Raw genomic sequence first — 11866 nt, 5'->3', positions numbered from 1 at the left:
CATAGCAGCCAAGACTTTTAAAAAATGTGAATCATTCCCTGTCATTCTCCTGCTTAAAACACAAGGCAGAGAACCAAGATGGTGGCATAGGTAAACACCTGTACTTGCTGCCTCCCACAACCACATCAAAATTACAACTAAAATACAAAACAACTATCATCTAGAACTGTGGGAAAGCTGGCTGAGTGGAAGTACTACAACTAAAGAGGTAAAGAAGAAAGCACACCAAGACTGGTAGGAGATGCGGAGGTGCGGAATGGGCTGGTCCGGCACTGGGTGTGCCACTTTTTTAATTGGGAGGGAGATCTCCTCTGCGGAGGACACCTGGAGGAGGGAGGGATCCAAGCCCCACACCAGACTCCTAGCCCAAGGTCTCAGAGCTGGGAAAAGAAGTCCTCACGGGCCTGTAAGAACTATGTGCTGTAAAAACCAGTGTCGGTTGGGGCTGAGTGACACACAGGCTGCTGGAGACCCAGCTGCTCCTCTTAAAAGGCCAGCACCAGCATCAGAACAAGCTCCCACTTCCTCTGAGCTCCAGTGCCGGGTGAGGCTCTGGGGGACACAGACACATATGGGGAGAAACTGGACTGTCTGGCATTGGGCAGGAACTCGGGGGTGGCTTTCTTCCAGATGGAGGTGCTCGCAGCAGTCATTTTTCCTGTGCTGCAACCTCTCCGGTGCAGGGATGACTGGCAGCTATCTCTATTTGCTTGGCCCTGGTGATTCCCTGAGACCCCCACCCTACCCAATTTATAACCCCACCCAAGCTGTGTGCATTGACTTTTGCATATGAATAGTCTGTCCTTTCTCAGGCTAAAATTCTGTTAAACAAGCTGCAGCTGGGTCAGGGAGCCCCAAACCTATCAATAAAAGGACCCCAAAACTGGCACCAGCACCAAACTGCCTTGCTTCACAGCTGGGCCTCGTCTGGGCACTTCCAAACCCGATACAAAGAGAAGGAATCTGCAGATCTCTCTGCAGCTTCTGCTGGATGGCCCCAGGCAGTGGCTGACTTTGCACCTCCCTGGAGACCAAGAGCCAGTGTGAGACCATACCAGATTACAACTCTTCACATCCATAAGCGACACACTTAAGGGGCAGACTCAGTGAGCACCAAAGCCCCACTGAAGCAAGTCCTGATCCATAAAGGTGTCTCCTGCACAGCAGCTCTCCCACTGTAAGTCACAGCTGGTCCCCAAAGCCAATTGGCCTGGATGTCAATTCCTCCCAGTGACACCAACAGCAATCAAGGCTCAACTACAACAAAACTGTGCACACAGCCCACAATCGGATGCACCAAGAGTGTCCACCTCAGGTGATTGGGGATGTTGAGCCATTGGGCCCTATAGGACACCTACCACACAAGGCCACTCTATCAACTCAAGGAGACTTAGCAGCTACCCAATACATAGAAACAAACACAGGGAAGCAGCCAAAATGCAGAGACAAACATGTCACAAATGGAAGAAAGAGTTCTGGATATAGAGTTCAAAACCATGGTTATAAGGTTACTCAAGAATCTTCTAAAAACCTCTGAGGAACTTAGTGAGACTTTCAAGGATCTTAATGAGAATGCCAAAAAAGAAAAAAGAAAAAATAGAAAAAGGACCAGTCAGAAATTAAGCATATACAAGCATATACTGACTGGAGTAAAGAATAATATACAGGGATTCAACATTAGATTAGAGGATCCTGAGAATAAAATCAATGATTTGAAATACAAGGAAGCAAAAAACATCCAACCAGAAGAGCAAAAAGAAAAAAGAATCCAAAAATATTAAGATAGTGTAAGGAGCCTCTGGGACTTCAAGCATAACAACATCTGAATTATGGGGGTGCCAGAAGAAGAGAGAGAACAAGATATTGAAAACCTATTTGAAGAAATAATGACAGAAAATTTCCCCTACCTGGTGAAAGAAATAGACTTACAAGTCCAAGAAGTACAGAGAATCCCAAACTAGGCATCCAAAGAGGACCACACCACATCATAATTAAAATGCCAAGGGCAAAAGACAGAATCTTAAAAACAGCAAGAGAAAAACAGTTACCTACAAGCGAGTGCCCATATGACTGTCTGCTGATTTCTCAACAGAAACTATGCAGGCCAGAAGGGAGTGGCAAGAATTATTCAAAGTGATGAATAGCAAGAACCTACTAAAAATCAAATGAATAAAAAATCTGACGAACAAAATAACCTGGTGAATGGAACAGAATCAGGGGCATGGAAATGGAACAGACTGATGACTCCAAGAGGGAAAAGGGTATGTGGGGAGGGGCGTGGGAAGAGATTAAACATATTATATGCATGTATGTATTACCTATGGACACAGACAATAGGGTGGCCAGAGCTTGGGGTGGGGTGGGAACCAGGTGGAGGGGAGCTATGGGAGGAAAAAAGAGGGACATCTGTAATATCAACAATAAAAATTAATTAAAAAAACACACAACACAAGCTGTTCTCATGGCTAACAGAGCCCACATAGCTTCCTGCCAGTGTCTTCTACCTCATTTCCTACCACTCTCCCTCGAACTCACTGTGCTTTTGCCATGCTGGCAACATTTCCCCCATTTCTTAAACTAAACAAGCCTGTTTCCAGCTTATGTCTTTGCATAGGATGCTCCTTCTGACTACAGGCTCTTTCCCCCGATCCTCACATGTCTGATTCCCTTCTCGGTATTCAGGTCTTAGCTCAGAAGCCACCTTCACTGACCTGCCAGTCTAAATTGTCTAAGTCCTGACCTCTATTATCTGTTCCTCCATGCCCTGCACCAATTCATTCTATCCCAGCATCCTGTTTTGTTTTCATCACTGTGCTCATCAATAGCTGAAAGTGTCTTAATGAATATATGCTGTATTGCTCACAGAGCCTTGTGCACTGGCTGTCACTGACCAGGCAATTCAGTAAGCCGGAGCTGAACTGAACTGCAATGAACTCAACCAAGTGGCAGATATCCAGGGTACAGATAAAAATCTTCCTTTGGACACCATCTTGCCAGATGAGATGTACCATAAAGAGCTCATAACTGGCCTGTGCTTATCAAGGAGCACATGGAACCTAAAAGACAGTGGGCATGAGGATGAATACATGTAAAGATATTTAGGGCTCACCAACGTTTCTGGATTCAACAGAAGTGTGAGGAGACATAAATGTCTAAATTCACAGCACAAAGTAATCAAAATAGTAAATTAGTATACAGTGAAACTGTATGAGTTACATTTAAAATAAACTCTTGATTTAATATTTATATATATATTCCCAGTCAGGTTCAAACAGATATAGAGTTGGATTTGGAGACAGTATTCATCATTTTATGAACTTGAATAGCACCATAAACTATACTATCTCACAGAGCACTGAGAAACGACCTTATCTTGCTTTTTGCAACAGGTTTGCTGCCAGAACACAAGTGTCATGAAAACCATCACTAAATCAAAGCCAAAATGGGGAAAGGAAAAGATTCATATCAATATTATGGTCACTGGACAAGTAGATTCCGGCAAGTCTACCACTACTGGACATCTGATCTACAAATGTTGTGGGATTAACAAAAAAGAATCAAAAAATTTGAGAAGGCCCTGGTCTGTGGCTCAGTGATTAAATGTTAGCCCACACACTGGAGGGTTGCAGATTTGATTCCTAGTCAGGGGCACATGCCTGGGTTGCAGGTTCTATCCCCAGCCCTGGTCAGGACATGTGCGAGATATTCCTCCCTCCTTCCCTTCTTTCTTTCATTTCTTTCTTTCCTTTCTCTCTCTCTTCCCACCCCCTCTCCCTCTCCCTCTCTTTCACTCCTTTCTCTCTTTCTGTCCCCCTTATCTTCTCCCATCCACCCTTTCTAAAAATCAATAGAATACATTACCTCACTCCTCAGGCGAGGAATAATTTTTTTTTTTTTTTAAAAAGGAGGCTGCTGAGATGGGGAAGGTCTTGAAGTATGCCTGGGTCTTGGATAAAGTAAAAGATGAATGTAAACATGGTATCACCACTGATATCTTCCTGTGGAAATTTGAGACCAGCAAGTATTATGTGACCATTGTTGATGCCCCAAGACACAGAGACTTCATATAAAAAATATGATTACAAGCACATCTCAGACTGATTGTGCTGTCCTGATTCTTGCTGCTGGTGCTGGTGAACTTGAAATAGGCGTCTTTGAGAATGGGCAGACCTGAGGGCATGCCCTTCTGGCTTACACAATAAATGTGAAACAACTGATTGCTGGTGTTAACAAAATGGATTCCAATGAGCTGTCCTACAGCCAGAAGAGATATAAGGAAATTATTAAAGAAGTCAGCACCTACAGTAAGAAAATTGGCTACAACCCTGACAATTTCTATTTGGAATGGCGACAACATGCTGGAACCAAGTGCTAACATGCCGTGGTTCAAGGGATGGCAAGTCACCCGTGAAGATGGCAATGCCAGTGGAACCACACGGCCTGAAGCTCTGGATGGCATCCTGCCACCAACTTGTTCAATTGACAAGCCCCTGCATCTGCCACTCCAGAATGTCTCTGGAATTGGTGGTGTGGGTCCTGTCTCTGTGGGCTGAGTGGAGACTGGTGTTCTCAAACCCGCATGGTGGTCACCTTTGCTCTAGTCAACGTTACAACTGAAGTACAGTCTGCTGAAATGCACACGAAGCTTTCAGGGAAGCTCTTCTGGAGACAATGTGGGCTTCAATGTCAAGAACTTGTGTGTCAAAGATGTTCATTTTGGCAATGTGGCTGGTGACTGCAAAAATGACCTACCAATGGAAGTAGCTCAGGTGATTATCCGGAGCCATCCAGGCCAAATCAGTGCTGACTATGCAGCAGTACTGGATTGTCACACAGCTCACATTAATTGCAAATTTGCTGAACTGAAGGAGAAGGTTGATCTTCATTCTGGGAAAAAGCTGGAAGATGGCAAAGTTTTTGAAATCTGGTGATGCTGCCATTGTAGATATGGTTTCTGGCAACTCCATGTGTGTTGAGAGCTTCTCTGATTCTACTCCCTGGGCTATCTTATCGTTCGTGACATGAGACAGTTGCTGTGGGTGTCATCAAAACAGTAGCAGCTGGAGCTGGAAAAGTCACCAAGTCTGCCTAGAAAGCTCAGAAGGCTAAATGCATATTATCCCCAATACCTGCACCCCAGTCTTTCTTTCTTTCTTTCTTTTTTTTTTTATATATTTTATTGATTTTTTACAGAGAGGAAGGGAGAGAGAGAGAGAGAGAGAGAGAGTCAGAAACATCGATGAGAGAGAGACATCGATTAGCTGCCTCCTGCACATCTCCTACTGGGGATGTGCCCGCAACCCAGGTACATGCCCTTGACCGGAATCGAACCTGGGACCTTTCAGTCCGCAGGCCGACGCTCTATCCACTGAGCCAAACCGGTTTCGGCCTGCACCCCAGTCTTAATCAGTGGTGGAAGAATGGTCTCAGAACAGTCTCAGAACTGTTTGTCTCAATTGGCCATTTAAGTTTAATAGTAAAAGACTAGTTAATGATAATGCATTGTAAAACCTTCAGAAGGAAAGGAGAATGTTTTGTGGACCATTTTGTGTGTGTGTGTGTGGCAGTTTTTTTAAGTTATTAGTTTTTAAAATTAGTACTTTTTAATAGAAACAACTTGACCAAATATCTGTTACAGAATTTTGAGACCCATTAAAATAAAGTTTAATGAGAAAAAAAGAAGAAAAGAAATGACCTTACCTTAAAGTCACTGTCATTGTTTCAAATGTGTTAGTTAGTCCTAGACCTCTGACCTCAGGTCAGAAATGGTACTCATGGTTTTCCAGGATCTTAGGGTTCTGACCCTAATTCTTAGAGAAAGGGCTTTGAAGTTTAGCAGACTCAGAATTGAATCCCAGGTCTTCCATCAGGACATTTGGTGAATAATTTATCCTCTTTCAGCCTTAATTTCCACATCTTTTAAGATAATGACACGGGAAGTAAATGGGATGATTTACATAAAAGGCCTTTTGATGTATTTCATAAGAAATAGGTCCTCAACAAATTACAATTTCCTTCCTGGATAGGTGGTAGGAGCTCAAAAAATACTCACTAGGTGACGGTCAAATTAGGTTGGAAAGCATGCCAGGAAACAAGCATAATTGAGGAGTGGCGGGAAAAACCCAAACTATCAACTGGAAAAAATAAAACAAGGCCCAAAGTGCTATAATGTTTTCTTATTATTCCACACATAAAAAAGATGTAAACAATGACATTTAATGATTACAGTGAGAAGTGGTAGTCAGGGCTGAATATCAGAAAGTCACTGAGTATCAAAAATCATTGCTTAACTACAAAAAGAAAGGAAAAAAGGGAAAGTATGTTCCTAAGAACAGTATTTGTTTTAAATCTACACAGTATTAGAGACCTCATGGCAGGATTAAAAAGCAAACAAACAAAAAGACAACAATGGAATTTACTGATTTCTTGATCTTATCAAAAAATGCAAGTCATAAGGAAAAACTGTTATGTTCAAATCATTCCTTTTGGCATTCCACAGCGCCAGCATAAACACTGGAGCTGCGCTGCGGGACCAATCACAAAGGGGAAGAGGAAGATATATTTACAGAAAAAGGACAAGACAAACCACCTGCTCGGGGTCAAACACCAAACCCTAGGAAATGACAGAAATAGAGTCAAAAAAGAAAGGAAAGATAAGCACAGCGGATATTTGTCACTCTGTTTGTTCATTATCCTTATGACAATCACACCAGTTTTCTAATTTTTCACCAATTTATCCCTGACTCTCAGGCCTTGTGATTTAGGTGGTCTTTTCACCTCATGTCACTAGAGATGGGTACATATCCCAGATCTAACCAATGAAATTACCCCTGTACCCCAACCATCATTGGGTCACTAGTGACCAGTAAAGCAGGATGCTAGTTAACACCATTGGGAACAAGGCTCTCTTTCCATGGGAGTTGCTAAGCCTGGGAATGTAAGCCCAGCGTTACCAGTGCCATGTTGCTATCACGAGGCTGGAGATGACCTAAGAATAAAGCAATGCAGAAAAAAGCCAGGCAAGAGAAGGTGACAGAAAGGTCACCATTGATAGTTTCTGAACATTAGATCTAGTGATGCCTAAAGCTAGAGCTGTTCATGAATTTTTCAGTTACTTGAACAAATAAATCCCCATATTTGCTTAAATCTCTGAGTTAGTATCTAACTTCCAACTAAAAGAGTTTGACTGATACAATAAGTAATCTTATAGAGTGTAATCCTAAAGGAGTAACATGCTCAGATTTGCGTGTTAGAAAGGGAAGCCTGATGGCCATTGTGGGGGTGGGGGGACTGGAGGGGACAGAGACTGAAGGCAGGACTCACTGGGGACTGTGATCATCAATGGGCAATGGCTGTAGGGACTTTGATAGAGAAAAGCCAAACAGAGTAGGAGGCACGTGTCTACAATTCTAACTTGAAAAGCACTGAAGACAAACCCCATGCAGATGACTTGAGAATTCCAGTCAAGAAGATTATTAGCATCCTAAAGGACAAAGACTGGATAAGAGTAATATGGGTAGAGGGGAATAAATGCCTGTGTTTCTTCAGACTCTGGATTTCAGCTCCTCCATCCTAAATTCTGCCCCCACTCTAAATCTCATTCACCTTCATGGCTTGGCTTTAGGGAAAAAGGCCTGTGCTCCCTATCAGCTGGTGACCCCCTTTGATCCCCCTACACTTTTTTGGCATCCTATACGTGTTTTTAGATATGATCACTGACTATATTTCTCTGAACCTCAACTTGCTCACCTATAAGATGGGAATACTGACATTTACCCCAGGATAAGAATGAAACAAGACAAATTTCATGAGCACTCTGCACAGAGCCTGGCACATGATGAACACCCAATAAATAGAAGCTGCCATACTTCTGCTGAAGATGAAGTGAGTTGCACTTCTCACTTTGTTAAGAAACAAAGACACACTCTCATCAAGAGCTCCTTTTCACTTGCCAGGGTTTTCCAGATCTTTCTGTTAATTGAATTTTGTTGTAAGTGCAAAGCAGAAGCTCTTTACTGAGTCTTTAAAGCACATGGACTAATACAAGTGCACTATTTCTGAAGGCGTGTACGAAATTCAGTCAGGCTTCAGTGATTGGTGCTGGACAAGGAGAGGCACGTTAATGCTCCTGGGTGCAGAAAAACAACTCTCATCCTTCACCTGTCAGGTGACAAGGTCAAATGTATTATCACTCTTTCTCTAAGAGTATGAGAATGGCTGGGGAATGTTGTGTGACTGAAGGAAGAAAGTCAGTGGACGAATAGGCAGACTTGTTGGTGATGTGGTTTTATTTTATTCTTAAACCCAAATCTATAAAGGTATCTTACTTTTAGAATTTTGTACTACCCCCTTCAACCAAGCCCTCTGTTGACAAGTCAGGACCTGGTTACTAATGGACCTGGCTTAATTGTTTGTGTAAATGAGCAAACTCAGTAAGAGATGAGAGAACCATAATGCAAAAACCCAACAAGATTGGGCAGCTGTACATTGTTTCAGCATTTCCATCCTTAAACCACCCACATAGATCTTTGGGTGCCAGGGGGTAAATCTACAGAGTTTGCAAACACTATAAAAACATGTTAGGTCCACTTAGGGCAGTAGCTCTAACCCTATTTTAGACCAAAGATGATATCTTTTGAGAATTTCATGACACCAAGCCCTCCACCCCACCCCCAGAATACGCATTAATGCAAAATTTTACACACAACCCCTAGGTGTTCACCAATCATTTCTACCTCAATTCCCAAGCCATCTTGGTCCTACAGGAATTCAAAGAAAGAATTTACAGGGCTTGAGAGAAGAAGTAGGAGAGTCAAGAGTTCCTCCTCTTAGGGCTCAATTTTCTCCATGACACAGTTCATTGTTTTGAGTGCCAACTCTTTGCAGGGAAAGGGATAATGACTAATGTGAAACTGAAAGCCCAAACATTTATCTGTCTGCAGTGTCTAACTCTGAGTGGCTGTGGAAAATCCTGGAATCTTAGTGATTTCCAAGGTGTAAAGTAAGCAAAAGTCCAAGAGAATGTTCTGGGAGAAGAAGGTGAAGAGAGGGGCAGGCATAGTCTAGGACTTGGGGAAAGCCACCAGGTGCCCCACCCTCCCCAGGAAGGGGAACGGAAGCCTGTTCTCTCCTGCTCAGCTCCACTTAGTTCTTCCATTCTCATTTTGTACTTATGCAGAGACTGCACATTCCATGCATGATCTGTAACAAATCAAAACGGTTAAAAATAATTTGCTAAATACCTTCCTAGATAAATTGAAATCCAAGACCTTTTTGAGCCTTGTCCAGACATCCCTCAAAGGGTGAGCCAGGCTCAAAGTCACACACTTTCCTAGCTGAATCCCTGAATCAGACTTTTGCTTGTCAATCTTCTGATGTCACAAGTCAAACTGTGCCATGAAAGACTGAATAAGCATCTTCAGGAAATAGAAACTCAACTGTAAGAACAACAGGTATTTCCAAAGGCAAAACATCTCTGCCCAGTTTCTAAGTCAGCTACTGTATATAAATTTAGCCATGGCACTGGGAGGGGAATTTTTAAAAATAGAAGTAAAAGGTTAAAAGAATAAATAACAACAATGTATGAGTCACTATCTTAGGCAAGACATAAAGTGGTAAACAAGACATAAAGTCTTTACCGTTATGGGGATTATTTTGAGTGGGGCTGGAGTAGGAGACAAAAATATACACAAATAATTTCAGACAGTGATAAGTGCCTTAAAGAAAATAAAAGAAGGCAAATAAAGGAATAAAGAATGACTGAGGTACTATTTTTATAACAATTTTACACACGAGGAAACTGAGGATAACAGAGGTCAGGTGAGTTATTCAAGGCTACATAGCCAGTAAGCAGTGAGTTTAAACTCAGGCCTGTCTGAGTCCAAAGTTGTTTGTAACCACCATCCCATACAATCTATTCAGTTTCCAGAGAAATCAGAGAATCTGGAGAATACGTAAGATGAGAGACCATCATTATTTTTAAAAGCTCCTCCCTTTAGGACATCAGCAAAATACTTAGATCTATGAAATCAAATGAGTGTTATAGGCTGCCATTTTGATGCTAATGCAACTACCATTTGAAATTCTGCACATGATATTTAACACACTTTAATCCTGAATGCCACCTTCTGAGATGGAAATTACTGTCTATACTAGCATATTTCATAAAAGGACATTAAAGCTCAGAGTTTAAGTAACCTGTTGAAAATCACAGGGCGAAAGGTAAAATCCAGGCCTTCTTCCTCCAAGTGCATTGCCTTTTCCATTACACAATGCTGCCTTCCAGAAGACTCCCAAGGAGCTCCATTTTTCTCCCACTGGGAGACAAGGCAGTAACTAACTTGGCAGTAGAGACAGAAAGGAGTGACTGTTTTGCATCTCTGCCAAGCAAGTATTCATGCCCTTTGCAATGTGATTTACCCAAACCATCTTTAGCAGCTTAAATATTCTAGAATTTGCTGAAGAATTTTCTCACCTCCGTATGGGGTCCAAAATCAAGAGGGGAAAACATATTTATGTCTCATTCAGAATTCAAAAAATAATAAATCCTTCAAGGCCCTGGCAAGTTTCTCTAATCCACTGTAATCATGTTTCCTTGTATAACAAGTCTTGTGATGTCTGCTGCGGCGTCTCACTATAGTAACGGCAGCCTCAGAGCTGAGTTCTTCTTCTCGTGCCTGGGGGATTATTCCATTTTCCACATTAGGAATAAGCCACAGGCTGTAGGTTCTAAAACGAAGCCAGAAACACTGACTAGAATCCAGATGCCCTAAATATAATCAGAACTCAATTTTACTGCCCTCTGTGAAAGAAACAAATGAAAAGAATGTACCAACTTCTAGAATACGGTCCAGAAAGCAAAGCTATGAATAGACCTTACACGCGTTCTAATGCACTGAGAGATCTTAAAGCTACCTGGAGACCTTCCAGTTATCTCCCATGCTTCATATCCCTGGCTTTTTTATTCTTAAAAAAGTCAAACATACTACCAGGGAAGGAAGACATACTATAGGCTCATCCTAATAAAACAGGTTTCCACATAGTTCTAGAACTTTCAGGAAGTGTCTTTTTACATAAAAAGAATTATTTAGGTTTTCATGGATTGATTTGATAAATAAATTATCTTTCTCTATGGTCAGACAATCACTTCTCTCTGTTATTAAAAATAAATTTATTAAATTCTTTAATGAAAACATCCTTTTATACCATATAACATAAGACTAGTGTGAAAACAATATAAATATGTCTCACTTCAAGTTGTGATTGTTAATAATAATTATAATGATGACATTGATGGCAGATGTCCAATTTACTGAATGCTCACTATGTGCCAGTAACTGTGTTAAGTGCTTTAAATGCATTATCTTATTTAATCCTAACAGTTCCTCAACAAGGTTGTTATTATTTCCAATTTACAGTAAAAGGGCTAAGTCTTATGATGATTCTGCAACTTGCCCAAGGCTATACGAGTAAGCAGCTGTATTTTGAATATGGGGATTGGACTTGGGATCCCATTCTGGATTCTTCCTGATTGCGTTTTGGAATGTTGTATTTTTCTAGGAATTTGTCCATTTCCTCCAGGTTGTCTAGTTTGTTGGAGTAGAGCTGTCCATAGTATTTTTTAACAATCATTTGTATTTCTGTGGGGTCTGTTGTTATTTCGCCTCTATCGTTTCTGATTTTGTTTATTTGGGTCCTCTCTCTTTGCTTCTTGGTGAGTCTGGCTAGGGGTTTATCAATCTTGTTTATCCTTTCAAAGAACCAGCTCTTGGTTTCATTGATTTTCTGTATTGTTTTTTTGGTCTCTATGTCATTTATTTCTGCTCTAATCTTTATTATCTCCTTCCTTCTGCTCACTTTATGGTTT

The 11866-nt window shown here is 41.5% G+C and overlaps 1 protein-coding gene and 1 pseudogene across 1 annotated transcript in view; one reads left to right on the top strand and one right to left on the bottom strand.

Annotated features, from left to right (window-relative positions):
* Positions 1-11866, bottom strand: part of ATG7 (autophagy related 7) — a 239242-nt gene that overhangs the window by 66293 nt on the left and 161083 nt on the right. The window lies entirely within an intron of this gene.
* On the top strand, positions 2496-5508 carry LOC102765370 (annotated as a pseudogene).

Source organism: Myotis davidii, unplaced genomic scaffold (assembly GCF_000327345.1).
Source record: "Myotis davidii unplaced genomic scaffold, ASM32734v1 scaffold73, whole genome shotgun sequence".
NCBI lineage: Eukaryota > Metazoa > Chordata > Mammalia > Chiroptera > Vespertilionidae > Myotis > Myotis davidii.
The sequence above is the reverse complement of the archived record's forward strand: the minus strand, read 5'-3'. Positions and strand labels throughout refer to the sequence as shown.